Source organism: Cuculus canorus, chromosome 1 (genome assembly GCF_017976375.1).
Source record: "Cuculus canorus isolate bCucCan1 chromosome 1, bCucCan1.pri, whole genome shotgun sequence".
NCBI classification, from domain to species: Eukaryota; Metazoa; Chordata; class Aves; order Cuculiformes; family Cuculidae; genus Cuculus; species Cuculus canorus.
This window is the reverse complement of record NC_071401.1, coordinates 192,961,281-192,976,795: the sequence shown is the minus strand read 5'-3', so window position 1 is coordinate 192,976,795 and position 15,515 is coordinate 192,961,281. Positions and strand designations below refer to the sequence as shown.

At 38.0% G+C, this 15,515-nt stretch overlaps 1 protein-coding gene across 1 annotated transcript in view; it reads right to left on the bottom strand.

Annotated features, from left to right (window-relative positions):
• The window catches only part of COG5 (component of oligomeric golgi complex 5), a 185,136-nt gene that overhangs the window by 159,074 nt on the left and 10,547 nt on the right, over window positions 1-15,515 (bottom strand).

Here is a 15,515-nt window from a genome sequence, read left to right as displayed (position 1 = left end):
CAACTTGGCCTTGAATACCTCTAGGGATGGGGCAGCCACAACCTCCCTGGGCAACCTGTGCCAGTGCCTCACCAGCCTCATCATTAAAAATTTCTTCCTAACGTCTAATCTAAATGTTCCCCCTTCCAATTTATAGCCATTACCCCTTGCCCTATCACTACATGCCCTCGTAAAAAGTCCCCAGCTTCCTTGCAGCCACCCTTCGGGTACAGGAAGGTCACTATAAGGTCCCTCTGGAGCCTTCTCTTCTCCAGGCTGAACAACCCCAACTCTTCCAGCCTGTCCTCATAGCAGAGGTGCTCCAGCCCTCTAATCATATTCGTGGCCCTCTCCTGGAGTCGTTCCAACAGTTCCATAACTTTCTTACATTGGGGATTCCAGAACTGGACACAGTACTCCAGCAGCCTGCCTTAATCTGAGGTGTACACCCATAGAAAATCACCATTACCTTACCTACCTCTGGTTTTTGTCTTTTAGCTCCCCTAGTAACAAATCTACCAAGAATGCAGAGCAACTGTGAGGTGAGAAGAAGATGTCTTATCTAAATACTTAAGAGAATAATACATTAAGGGATATTTAAGATCCCTTCCAACTCAAACCATTCTATGATTCTATGATTTAAATTATCTAAATTGTAGATTATGCACATAAAATAGATCTATAATGCATCTACACAATTCCTTTAATCAAGTAAGTAATCAAAACACAAAATTTGTTTCACATTTTCCATAAAAATGTAATTTTTTATCATTAATTCAGCTTCACAGCCACAAACTCTTCTTTCAAATGGATTCAACTTCTCTACTATTTTTCTATAGCAGCTTTATATCTAACTGACTGATTTTAACAGGAATACCGTTTCTCCTTGTGAACGTTGGAGCAACACAAGTTGGAGCAACACAAGTTGGACTTTGTCCTTCTCCATTCAGTAAGGAGTTAGAAAGTTAGCACATTTGTATAGCATCCTCCTTAGTTATTGCTGGATTACAAGGTATTCTTTGTGGAAGCACAAATTATTCTGCCTCCAAAAATAAAGCAAGAGCATTTATCAATAAAAAAAAATAAAACCTCCTATTCTAAATCTTTATGACCAATCTGGAAGCACATATATTAACAAGATTACTCTATGATGAGTGTCTCTCTGGTTCCCGCCACCCACAGATTTTTCTCCAATATTTTAAATTTATCATATCTATGCTCTACAATGCATTCAGTTGCATTTATACATTGTTTTTCCAATTATATTGGTTGTCTTTGTTTTGTCACCACATTAGAACAGGCCTTTAGCCAGGACTACTCTCTTTCTTGATTGCCAAAAAGCCAATATTTCACAATCTAATACGGTTTTCTCAGTAAGGTTTCCACTTTTGTCTACATACATTACTCCAAACTACTGAACAAAAGATCCTCTTCATTGGAAAATTAACTCTTCCAAAAATTAAACATTAAACACTGTGTCTGCTCTCAGTTTGCCTGACGCATCACAATTTTCCACTCTAGCAACAAGAGGCTTCCAAATGCAGTGAGTTTATCTATTATAAGGGAATCCAGAATAATGTTTCTCGTTGTTGATAATTCCTGTGTTAGAAATTTGTGATCTTTTATTACTGGCCATAGAGGACAAATAGTCTAATTGAATGCTCTTTTCCTTGATGATCACAAGTTACCTGCCCATTTTATCTATTTCTATTCTCACTCTATTTCTCAATCTGATTCAGAAATAATTTCAGAAAAGGGGGAAAAAAAAAATATCTGTTTTCTCAGACACTAACACAATGATTAACATTATGAACTGCTTCTCAGTGTTATTTCTTTAACCGCTAACCAACTGATTTCACCATTGCCCACAGAAAAACAAAAGGAAGCACACGTCCTCCCAGCTACCCCCAGTCACCTTCCCTAGGAAAAACATGTGTGAGATTTCTCCACACCTTCCCATGGGGAAGTGATTATTGAACTCAAACCACTGGGCCTGATCACCTTAGAGATCACTACTCTCATTCTGGGAGCACTACCCTGCAGCTTACTATTGAATTTCCAAGCATGTAAATACTCAGGAGAGGAAGAGGAAAACAGAGAAAGTCTCAAATGCCAGTTCCTACCAGAGCTTCAGACAGTGCATATGCAGACCTGCCTGAAACATAAAATTGCCATTTCCTTGTTGAATCTCCACACAGAGTAGAATAGGCAACTAGACCCATGCTCTTTCAGACGTATCATTCTAGCTGTAAATGGTGTCAAACTCTACAGAACTTAAATTTTCCATACTAGTTGTTAGTGTCAGTGACTCACTTGTTTATAATAGGTACTGAGTCCTAGATCTTAACTATTTACTTGAACTTTTATACCTATTGAAACACAGTGAGAATATACGCCACTCAATCTAGAGATGACATCTCCTCTTCATCAATATGCCTGCGTCCACTTATTAATTTAAACTATGTAACCCAACTTGCCTTTCTTTTCATGAACATACACAGAAACTTGTGAGTAAATACTTTTTTCTTTGTTTTTATAAGATGTAAAAGACACTACAAACTATTCTTAAATTCTTGCTGCTCTTACTTTCTGCAATGTAGTGATAATTTACAAGAAGCAAAAAGATAATCTTTCAGAGACTCACAGCTAACCTATTTCCCCTTCTCTCTCAGCCAAAAGTAATCACCTTAAACTCTTCTCTTACCTTTGGTGTGCACAATTTTTTTGTTTGTTTTAAAGCCAGTGCACAAAAAATTACTAGATTCAAAAGCAGGCAGAACTTGCAGATCCTTTGGGTATTGATAATTTCTGTATGCCACCTGGAAACAAAACCCCATAGCTTTCATTTCTACTTTTATTTACATGGTTCTATTTAAAAAGTATGACTACTCAGTAACAGAATACTTTGTCTCAAAATTTAAAAGTGGCCCAAGATCTGTACTAGTTACACAATCATAACTGTTCCAAAGTAATTGGGGGAAAAAAAACTCTGAAGCTGTAGTTATCCTGTGTTTGGCTAAACACAAGCATTCACAAGTACAAGATTATCTGTGTCGCTGATTCTTCCAAATCCTTTCATAACTCCACTGTCCCGACACACCCTAGCTAACAAACACAAAAATGCTTACTGTTCAAACACTTAAAATAATCAAGGGGAAAAGCAAAACCAAGGTCCAAACACCCTTATGAGCTGAGATACCATCCTCCTGGGGTGGAAAACGTATCCCTTAAATGCAAAACACAAATAGGTTTGGTATAATTCCTCATTGCTCTATAGGGATACTTCGAAAAGAGAGTAGAAGGGGAATTTTGCAATTACAGAAATGGAATATTAGTATAGTTTTCAGATTTTAAAGTCACACATTTAAGCTCACCAACTGCAAAACAAACAAACGAAATCTGGGAAAACTCAGCCTTTACATTTAAGCTCATTAATAAGAAAAGACAGGGTAGTGTAATTACCACGACCTTCTTTCACAACTTCCCTCTTCTGTCACTCCTTCTACTCTTCCAATTAGTTCCTGTTTCAAAATTCCTGTGTTCCTCTGTTTCAGCCTTACTCAGGTGGGGCTACAAACCCTAAATATATCCTCTGGCTCTCAAAGCCCCAGACCATCTGATACGTTACCAAAGCAGATGGAAAATACTGTTGTTTCAGTGGCTTTAAGAAATAAGAACTACCGGCTTAATCTCATACACAGAACTTCATGTACTGCCAGGGCAAACACCGTTCCTGATTCATGCATGTGACAGTACACAAGAGAGTTTAAATGTATATGAACTTATCAGGTTCATGACTGGTACACTACCCTGCTGTCCTGACAATAATTCCTCTCCTAGCAGAAGGTAGTCCATTGCATCTTCTCTCTCCTTCTCTAGTTCTTATCCACTATCATTTCTCTCACACTGGAGTTCTCTGAACTGTTGAAAACATATAAATCGAGAGCTGTCAAGCCCCAGATTTTACTCTGCCCCTGCTGAAGCCTTGCTTAGTGTAATACTGCCCTACAACCAAAACTTCTGTAGGTTAGTTCATGACATTAATAATCATAATTGATACAAATAATTAAATAGCAGCAATCAGATTCACAGTAATAGATGACAAGGTGGTTGGAGGAGCAGAGCTTTTCAAAAAAATGTAAGGAACAAAAAAGGTATGGACATCTGTAACTGGGAGCAAGAAAGAGCAAAGGACTGAAAATAGTCTCTGATGGGCCTGCAATCAGGATAAAAACTGTTACAAATACTCCACATGCTACAAAAAAGGCAACCTGAACACGCTATAATTAACTTGACACAGCCTTGCTAATGGGACATCAGTAAGTTACCTCTCAGGAACAGGTTAACACCTCAAGACAGGAAGCTGAGTACTAAATCCATTTTAAAATCATCCTAGAATCATAGAATGGTTTGAGTTGGAAGGGACCTGAAAGATTATCCATTTCCAACCCTCCTGCCATGGGCAGGGACACCTCCCACTAAACCAGGCTGCCTAAGGCCCCATCGCACCTGGCCTTGAGCACCTCCAGGGATGGGGCAGCCACAACTTCCCTGGGCAACCTGTGCCAGTGCCTCACTACTCTCACGGTAAAGAATTTTCTCGTTACGTCTAGTCTAAATCTGCTCCCCTCCAATTTATAGCTATTCCCCTTTGTCCTAACACTACATGCCTTTGTAAAAAGACCCTCCCCAGCTTTCTTGTACACCCCCTATAAATGTCTGATATACAGCCCTCTGACAAGGCCTATACACTTGAGACTAGAATTACCAAATGCTTTCTAGTACAGCAAAATCAAATTCTTCAAGTAGTTACAGCTTAAAGAGTAATCTCATCAAAAACAGAAATCATCTTACTGCTAACATGAATAAACAGCTCTGTAATTCACTCAATATAGCAAATTTGAAACATGTTTGTGGTTATTTAAGGGAAACCAGACATTTAAAAAAAACCCACCCCATTAACGGAAACTCAGCTTTTTTTTAGTCCTACTAACTTACAGATTATGTTGTAAAACAAAATTCCATCAGGATATTTTCTGTTTATCAACTCAAACTTTCTCTCATGTGCCTGCAATTATTCAGTGTCTTCTATTGAAAATCGTTAGAAAAAGAATGCATGTCAGAGATTAGGTAAAACATACATATTGACATAAACTGCTTTGTCTAACATAAAATTTCCAAGCTGGGAATCCCAATCACAGCAAAACATAATTTGATGGTAAAATCTGTATGTTCTGTCTTACTTGCTCAAAGAGGATAGAGAAGTCTTACACATGGCCTCTAAATAATTAAAACTCTATTGCTTTGCAAGTCACTTTGTTACACGCACATTAATTCAGTATCTTATAGTGAATAGTTCAAATCAATTAACTTGTTACACACTATCAAGATTTTTCTTAGGTTATTTCAAAAGCCAACAAGAAATCAATTAATATCCACAGAAGCTCCTTAAGTCTGCTTAAAAGGTAAACATAGCACAAAACAAAAGAAGATGCCATAGAACAAGACTGTTGTGTGCATAATTAAAACAGAGAAAGAAATAAGCGTATGGTTTATCAGCTACAGAAATGCACAAGGGCTAGCTTCTACACTCATTACACAAAATATTTGGTTGTACATCATAATCTATGAAATAACACGATTCAGCAGAAGCTTCAGTAGCTCTTCCATCCACGTTAATTTACAATAAATAAAGAACTGACTTTGGCAACATGAGGCCAGGAACAATATTAAGAAAATAACAAGATCTTAGTAACCAAAAGGATTTTTGATAGCACTAACTATCCAAAGCTTTCATGGCACTCCTTTCCTTGAAAAGGCAGATCAACTAATAATATCTGAATCTTTCTAAACACAGTAAATTGAAGCAGTACAAATATGCTTTTTTCTTTTTATTTATCTATGTACTAAATAACAACATCAACTGCCTCTGTTGGATGAATGTAAGCTGAATGGTTCTACCAACATTATCACATTAAAAATAAACAACAATTATTCTGCAATATAGCTGACTGTCACAGAAAAACGAGAAATATAGTATCTGAAGAACTTCTCTTTTTTTTTATGATTTTTTGAACATCTGATTTTGGAGAAACTAAGCTTTTCTATAAAAATGAGTTCTCAGTTTCCAAACAGTTCAAGGCTTTTTGTTTTAAAGCTACAAATATTAAAAGCTTTTAAATTATTTGTATATCTGCTTGAGAGTCCCACCAGAGAGGGGTTTTCGTCTGGAACGCTACAAATAAATGGTTGCACAACAACTTTTTGCAAGTCTTCATCTTTTGGTAACAGAACCTCAGGAAAAAACAAAACAAAACAAAACAAAAAAAAACCCGACTCAATTGAAAGGAACAGCAACAAAATTGAAGAACATGGAATTACACCCAAGAACAGAACAGCACAGCATATTTTAGCCCAAACAGTTTCAGTGCAGGTCTGGCAGTGCTACTGCTAACACCACCAGGGACAGAAGAAAAACTGTTTTAGCAAGATATTTGCACTTACTACGGGCACAGATGTACCACCTGAAGCAGTGGCATTCACAAATAATGCAGATGGCTCTGAGCCAATAACACAATTCAGTTATTCTCAGCAGGACTAATTACCCAAGGCAAAGCATCATGCTAGCATGGCCGTGTAATTTCTATTAATCAAATCAGTTCGCTTACTCCTACAGAACAGCGCATTGTCCTACACAGACGTATGCTATACTATTTCAGAGGACACCAAGTCTTGCACAAAGCAGTAAAATGTACTGTATCTAAATCCCTAAACAAAAGCACCATGAAAGCAACTTTTCTCTTCAGTTTGATGTGTGTTGATTCTTACGAGAACTGCACACAGCAATGTTAATATCAACAAATCTGTCTGCTTTGTGTACCAGCAGTGAAAGACCTCACTGACACGCTAGTAACCAAGTCCTTCCTCGCTTTAACTGCAGTCAACACAAGACCTGGCTTGGCAATCACACACTCTAAACTTTTGCTCGGATTTGAAAAAAAAACCAATTTCATTGCTGAATACTCTATGGGAAGAAAGCAGCAGGGAAAGACAGCAACCACAGTGTCCATGGCAGGTGCTCAGGCAGTTACCATTGCAAGTTTAGTAATACTTGTATACAGATATATAACATATTTAATGTTACTTCAAAAATCGCAGCAGTTAAAATGACACAGTTTTTATACAATAGTAGTTAACATGAAGGACAAATATTAGCCAGCTAATCCGCAATCACTTCAGAATAAGTCTGTGTTTTAGTCAGATTATTTACAGTTTTAACACTTAACTAATAAGGCACACAGTGGAAACAATATGTACAGGTAATTCTAGCTTGCAACATATACGGATAAGAACTGGTGTAAAACTAACAAGTATGAACACTTATTACTTAAATGAGTTAATTTAAGTTTTCAACAAATTAGAATTCTTGTTTCCTGAATATTGACTAGTAGTGTTTAGTATTTTGATAAATACAAAACAATATTCACCATTCACAAATATTTTAAAATTGCAGGAATAAATTAATAGCTTTCTTAAAAACAGTAGGGTCACTGAGAAATAGACAACCTGCCTTCTCTCCTCACAAATGAAAAATAATTAGAATCACAACATTTACATGCACATAGACAGTACCAACTCTCTTTTCTTGCTCACTGCATTCTCCTAGAGAATATTGACATTAATAGTTTTTGAAGGTCAATTTTTGCATCACTCCAGTAACGGGATGAACTGTGTGAAGCTCACTTGAACGTCAGTCACAACCAGAAGAGAAGTAATTGTGTCAGACGGGTGAGCTGAAGGTCTTTGAGGAGATTTATCTAATGTTTCATCTGAAGGAGTGATATGAAGAGGCTGAACCAAAGTGATGACATGAATTTTCCAGTGACACTGTCCTAATATTTCAGGAAGTATCTGGGCACAGTGCACAACACCAGCTTGTGGGAAGCAAATTTTACATTATGCAGTCCAATTAAAAAAAAAAAAAGAAAACAGCGCACACCAACAAAAAACACGCAAAACTTCTCTACAATATGTTTTCTATTAGGAGTTGCTGGGGAGCATCCCTGAGAGGAACAAAGGACTGATACCAGGCCAGTTTACTCAGCACTTCTGCTTCAAGGCAAAACCACCTGTATCTAAACTACTCATGCTTTGTCTAAACTGCTTTTTAAAAAGCTTCAAATACTGACTTCGAAGCTCCCCCGACATGACCATTATCAGCAGAATTTTCTGTTTCACTTCAGGCCCATTACTTACTGTTTCAATCACAGTGAATGTAGAAAGCCATTCACTACCTTCCCATTTGAAAAACTTTAATTAATCTGAAGAATGTTACTCTGCCTCTCAGCCTCTCTTCTGCAACCAGAACACCATACACTTTCAGTTCCTCTGCCCATTGCCCATCCCCGATACCTTAAGCCATCACTACCACTGTACTACGGACTTTCTCCAATTAACCTACATTTCCTTGAATAAGGTGCATTAAAAGGGACTTGATACTCCAGCCAAAGCATGAACAGAAGATTTGTTTCATGTGCCTTGCACACAACATCCTTATCAAGACTCAGGACAAATTCCGTTGCTAACAAGGTCACGATGCTGCAAAACAAATAACTGGCTTGCACTCACATTGTGAGGAACCATCAAGCCTCTCTGCAGAACTGTTACCCACACAGTCATTTTTGCTGTTCCTGCTGTAAACTACAACTATTTATTGCTAGGACTTTGCACTTACCTGGAAGAGAAATGAAATCAGTTCAGCTAAGACATATCTCCAATTCATTAATCCTGTTTTCCGACATATTTTCCATTCTTCTTTGCTTGATTATTACTTGCAAATTTAATAAGGATATACCATATTACATCACTCAAATCACTAATGAAAACACTAGCCAGCTGTGAAACACATTTCAACAAAACCCCACTTGATATACTACTGCTGAGCAACAGCGAACAACTGATGAAGACTTTTGGGCTACAGGTTTCTCAAAACCTCAGCATTCATTGCACAACATTTTCATCTGATTCTGCTGGTGTGACATGGTGTCAAGAGCCCTATTTGAATCAAACTACAAGATATTCATGGATCTCTCTAGTCCTAAGACCTGTCATACTGCCAGCAAAGAAAATGGCATTGGTTAACAGGATTCGTTTATGATAAATCTATGTGGCCTACTATTTAAAAGCACTTTCACATTTTAGACTCCCACAAACAGTTTATTTGTTCTAGATTTTCTTTGCTTAAGGAAGTCATGTTAGTTTCAATTGTCTAAATAAAACACGTGCCAGTGAGCTCTGTTTTCAATAAACCAAGCTCTTCATCTTCTGGAATCTCATATCTTCCCCCAAGACTTTCCAATGATAAACATTAGGAACAATTAGATTGCTCTGACAAACAGTTGAGATACATTAGAATGAATATTCATATTGTTTATATTTGTGTTTATAAATATTGATACACATACACATGTATACACACAAAGGAACACTTTCTCCTTCCTATGGAATAGGTCCATGTTTTAACAGCAACAGAGAAAAAGAAGAAAAAAAGCATTTTCAAAGATGTGGGGAAAACACAGACCATATGACATTACTACAACACAACTACAAGAACAAAATGTGAAAAGAAATTGAATTTCCACAAAGAAATGTAATTGTTCCTCTTTATCAAGCATTATTTTGTGTTACTGTATGATACAAACTGGGTGACAAGCTGTAATACTATAGATAACTTCACAGTCTTTACAATGGTGTTCCCTTTTGGTGGGAACTCCCAAGGTACTTCATGCAGTAGTAATACTAGAAAAGCACACTAAAACAGAGAAACCCCAATACTGGATAAACCAAGGTTCCACCACTGCAATACCAATTAAGGCATGCAGTCAAAAGGTCATTTCCCTCCTCCCATTTCCCCCAGTTTTGATTCTAACAGACATTACCAGCCATATCCAGTTTTTTTCTTATTTAGGTGATATTATGACCCATTTTGTTTACCCTAGAAAGATGCTAAGTCAAATTTTTTTCAGGCCCCAACAGGAGAGTTTTTCAGGCACAAGACCACCGGCACCTTTGTACAGATGTCACTAGTTGTGGAGTGCACTTCAGTAGACAGGGCTACCACCACCTACATTACGCCAGCCACAAAGAGGCATTCCAGGCACAGCCAAATAACTTCTTTCAAATTGTATTTCACCCAGTATCATGCATATCTTAAATTATTTCAGTTTTCTCCATCCAAGCTACACAAGTATCATCAAAACTGAGCTTTATTTCTTTGCATTCCCCTTAAGTGTCCTATTGTCATGTTAAGCCTAAATAACTGCCAAGTGTAAGCTTTGCTCCCTTTTCATACAGAGGACAATATACATGTAGGCTTGTCTCCATTTTAGGTAGACTTCCATAGCTGACAATATTTTGCCTTTTCTCTAGCATTATTTCATTTTAAATCCTCTCTTCTCATAAGTTACACAGAAGGCAGTATTGTCCTAGAGCAACTTCTATGTCGAAGACACCCAAAACCGCACTTCAATAGACCCCTTCCTCTTCATTTTATGGCTGCACAGCTTAGTCACAGACTAACTCCGAGTTTACAAAAAAGCAAAACCACGGCTGCTGTGAGAGCCTGCCTACAAGTATTATGCTTACAAGGTCACTCAAGCAAATAAACGTACTTGCTGTGAAACAAATTATCATACAACCATATAGAGAGACTATGAGTTCATTATAATTAAAAGGAGTCTAGACATTTATATGAATAACGATCGCATCACTTAAAGGTATCTAACAAGCAGAAGATACAAATCCTTTGCTGCCCAGAACTAGCTCTGTAACTGAAAGATGGAATGAACAACGCGTCCACAATCAAGTTAGCCAATCGCTACACAACTAAGAATTTTTCCATCTTCATCTGATCAGTCACTGGCCACTGTTACAGGCTGTCATTTCTGCACACCCACACAGAAGACAGCAGATTTTTTAATACCTGTAGATTGCCTTCCGTGAATGGGAACTGTATATAGTGTACCATCTTCTTGTCACATTCTATTATTTAAACTTGCTTAGGAATGTTTCTTTTTCACTTCATAAAATATTTGTATTAAAATACCACAGTCAGGGCATATAATTCACTGCATTAGGCATGGTGTGACATCTGAATATGCCAATTGTTTTACCTACCCATACATTGAATTGGAATGTATAACATGAAGAATCATCACTAGAGCAGCAGCTAATAGCTTGTTCAATGGAGTATCACAAAGCTGTTTCTACTTTACTACTAGACAACTCTAAGAAGCGTGTTAAGGAGCGTGTTTAGAAGCGAAGACGTTGAAGAAGACAGTTCGGGTTTTTTAACAAACACACATGCACAAATCACACAATCTCTAAAAATTATGTAGGAAATTAAGTTTCTCTTCTGACTGCACCAAAGTGGGAAGTTAATTTCAAAGAACGTGAAAGTCCAACACAGAGCAATTTTAGATCTACTTTAGCTTTAAGTAGAGATCTCAGTGAAAACATTACCAAATGCTTTCAGAGTAAAGTTCTTAACACCATCCACTAAAGCTGGAGATCTGCAGACTACTATCAACTTAACAAAGTATCCAATAAAAACACCTTTCTCAGTAAACGCCACTGTTTCTTGTAGTTGATCGACTCATATTTCTAATTCCAAGATTTTCTATTTTTATTGTAACTTTTCTCATTACTGCAAAATAAACTTCAAGACGCAACTGAGTAAAAGCTGTAAGTGAACTAACATAGATTTGCTGAGGAAATATTTGTTGAATACATAAACTTAAGGGGCACACACTTTTTTTTTGTGTCCCCCAAACACATACAGAACACAACAGCATGTAAAAATAAATGGCCAGTTATCCCAAAATTCTACTCGGAACAACCTATAAGCAATAAAAGGTTTATTATACCAGAGAAAGTGCAAAGCTTTCATAGTAATATCATAGTGCTGCTGATTTCAATAAAACAGGAATTGTACTGTACCGCACGTACAACAGAAAGGTAACAAACAATGGAAAGGATTTTCCCTGAATAAGAACCAAAAGAGATATTCAGAAATATCTGGCTAAAACCACAAATCAGTATGAATCTTGGCCAAGATCCCCAATTCAAGGCCTCCAGGAGGCAGAGCTCCCTGTTCAATACCAGGCTTTCACACTGCTCATGTCTACCACCTATTTACTACTATCAGATGTTGTAGTACTTCCTAAATCTTCCCAAAGCTTTCATACTTCACAGCTCAATACCAGTGCCCACTATTTGTCCCCCATGCTTCCCACCGTCCACACACCACAGAGCACTACATCACACCTTCCGTCTTTCCAAAGAGCAGCATTTCCACAACCTCATCCCAAGTCACCACAGCACCACTGCTCTCCTGCACTGTGCTACCACCATCACCCTACAGGTGTCCCACACCCTCCAGTGCGGCCAGAAGCACAGCACAGTGCTTCCCCAGTTTAATTCCAAAATCCAGCCTCCCTGCAACACACCACTTTCCCACCGAGGGCCCCTGCGGTATCCTGAACACTGATGGCTCCAGCCACTGCACACTGCCATCCTGTCTGAACACAGCCACCTCATATCCAGTAATCCATCACCTCACTACACAGGATAAACACCTCCAGTCCACCACACCAGCCACTCCTTCCAGGGCTGTTCCCATCCACTCGGGTGCTGGGCTTCATGGCCAGCTGGAAGGCCATAGGAATGGCTTCATGGCCAGCTGGAAGGTCATAGGAATTCAGACTAGTCAAGGTGGGCAGCAGAGGATAACAAAGAGCTGATAGCTAAGCGATGAGAGGGCTGCAGATGGAGAGGTAAGAGAGAATGTGGGAATAAAGCTAAATGTGGGGAGAAATGGGAACCCCAAAGTTTTCTGAATATTCCCCCTCCACAGGCTGAGTACAAGGCAGTTTTATTTTAAAAGCAAAGTTAGTGGAGATACAACACGCACAGGTGTAGCACACTTTTTATCAGAAAGGAATACAGCAAGGACATCTAGCCTGTTAAGTGGGAGATCGGACATTTGGAGATAGACGTAGCCAGCCCCACTATCAGCAAGGAGCATGGTACAACTGCCCAAGTATTTTCCAAGAAGATGAACTGCAGCTGCTGCTCTGACAATCCTGCCCTCCGTCTGACCTGTACTCATTATAACATCACTGTCATATTATTATAATACTAAAACACACCTCCACACCTAAGGCTACTTGTCTCCTCCCTGTCTCTGAGACACACCACTCTCGTAAAGATTCCTACTGGGTGTGTACAGTTAAGTTTCGGCATGTGAGGCAAGAACTTTTTCTCCACCTATCAGCAGGGGTTGACATAATTGCTTCAGTCACTCAAGCTCCACCTAAAACTCCACCCCAAAGGCCCAAGTTATAAAAATGTAAACAAAGGGAAAAGTTGTAGAGGGGAAAGAACATCAAAACTTTTGGGATCAGCCTATGGGTTAAACCCCATCTTCCCTCCCCAACTGGGACATCACTGGGGTAAGATTTTTGTGTTATGCGTGCTAAATATATATCTTAACATCAAGCTAATTATTAGTAACTCTATATTTTGACCTTAATCACATATTTCCTACCTGCACATTGCTCCTATCCATGCTCAGATGCTTGACTTGCAATATATTTTTGAAAACAGTATCTTATCCCCAGCCACCACGGAACCCTTATTTAGTCACAAATTCTTATAATCATTTATTCCTAATAAAATCAACTTTTTTATAAACATACAAGTCTCAGGAATCCTACTAACTGTTAACAGGGATTTAAAGGGGATTTCTGATTTAAACTCAGCAAGCTAGATGAGACTGATTGTCTTTGCGAGACCTCTGTTAAGAGCCCAGTAAAGCGGTGTCGAGCAAGCCGGACAATATTAATTGCCCTAGCATGATTACTTAGTGTTTGCCGCAACCCAGAAAGCTGGATGGTATATTTTCATTTCTGCGACACTGTCGGAGAAAGGGTCAAAACCCAAGTGCCATGGTGTAGAGCATACTGGACAAGATTAATTGTCCTTGCGTGATTGCTCAGTGTTTACCTTACTCTGACAAGGTGAGCAGTTTATTGTTCTTGCGAGATTGTCGGAGAAAGGGTTAAGCAGATTGGTAAACTGTCCCTCTGAAGTCTCACATATTTTAACTCAAATTGTGACAGAGAAGAAAGGAAGAGATACCAGGAAAAGAGAGGGAGAGAGACGACAGTAGCCAAGGGATTTTTACCAGGCCACAAACCATCCAGAACTAAAGATTAAATTAATGACCATAAGCCTTGGCCCCGCCACTATGGACTGCAGGATGAAACTCAAAAGGGCTTCCTAAGGGGACACATTTCCCTTCATCTTTAACAATAATTATTATTCAAACATTACTAAGCTTCAGGGAAAGACCAAGTACTTGAAAACAAGAAACTCAAAAGACTGTATCACTTGAACAAAACAGAATGCAAGCTCTTTTTTTAAATGGTGAAAGAAAAAAATAGCGGAAGGAGTAATAAAAGGCATTTTCTTTAAGAAAGAAATCCTAAAAACTGTACAAAATAAACATCTCAGATTTTACCATTAAATTGTACTAATTATTTGGATAGGATCTAGCATTCAGATTAATCCCACAAGTCTTAGGATGTGAAGGGAGACCAAATGGAAAGAAAATTAAACATTAGAAAAAACAGAAAATTAGAGAAAATATTCTAGCTTAGAATGCTACAATTGATCCTTAAGTGCTTCAGTCAAACTGATATACTAAATAAATATATAAACTTTCCGTTTGCAACACAGCATCTGCTAATTATAAGACTAAGTCATTGTCTAATAATTTTTTGATTACACACTATAAAAAGAGCAGTAGTGACAAATACGCACAATAAACCTCAGGATGATTCTGAATGCTTGAGAGTTCAGCCCTCCCACAACCTATTTTGGGAAGCTGAAATTTGAATACCATTAAATCAAAGGAGAAACAGCTGGCAAGATACCATATACAACACAAACAGCCAAGCTCCAAGACTAATGGGATGCTCCTCACTGCATCCTGCAGCACAGTGTGGACATACTCAAGCTAGCTCAAATACAGAAAACAATCTAGCAATGTAATGTGAGCTTCATGAGAACTATTTAATCATTCTTCCTAAAAGCCAATAAAACACAAGGCAAATTAGTCACTACTGCAGCAGAATGCTTCCATTATTTGAATTAGGTCAGGTATCTTTATATTATATCACATATGGCTTTCAAAAAGGCTACAAAGACCAAGAATTTTCTTTTAGGACATAAACTGTAAATCAAACAATGCCATAATGTAGCGCAACATCTTCCAAAAGCTAAATATATACCTGCTGCTTCTAAAGGTGTCTTATGCAAATATGAACCAATGCGAAATTAATTGCTTCACAAAAAACTGTTGCCCAAAAGAACACAAAGTTATTATCAAAGTATTTTCATATTATTAAATACTTTTATCTAGAGAAGTCATATAAAAAAACCTGAAAATACTAATGAGTTCCATCCATATCATT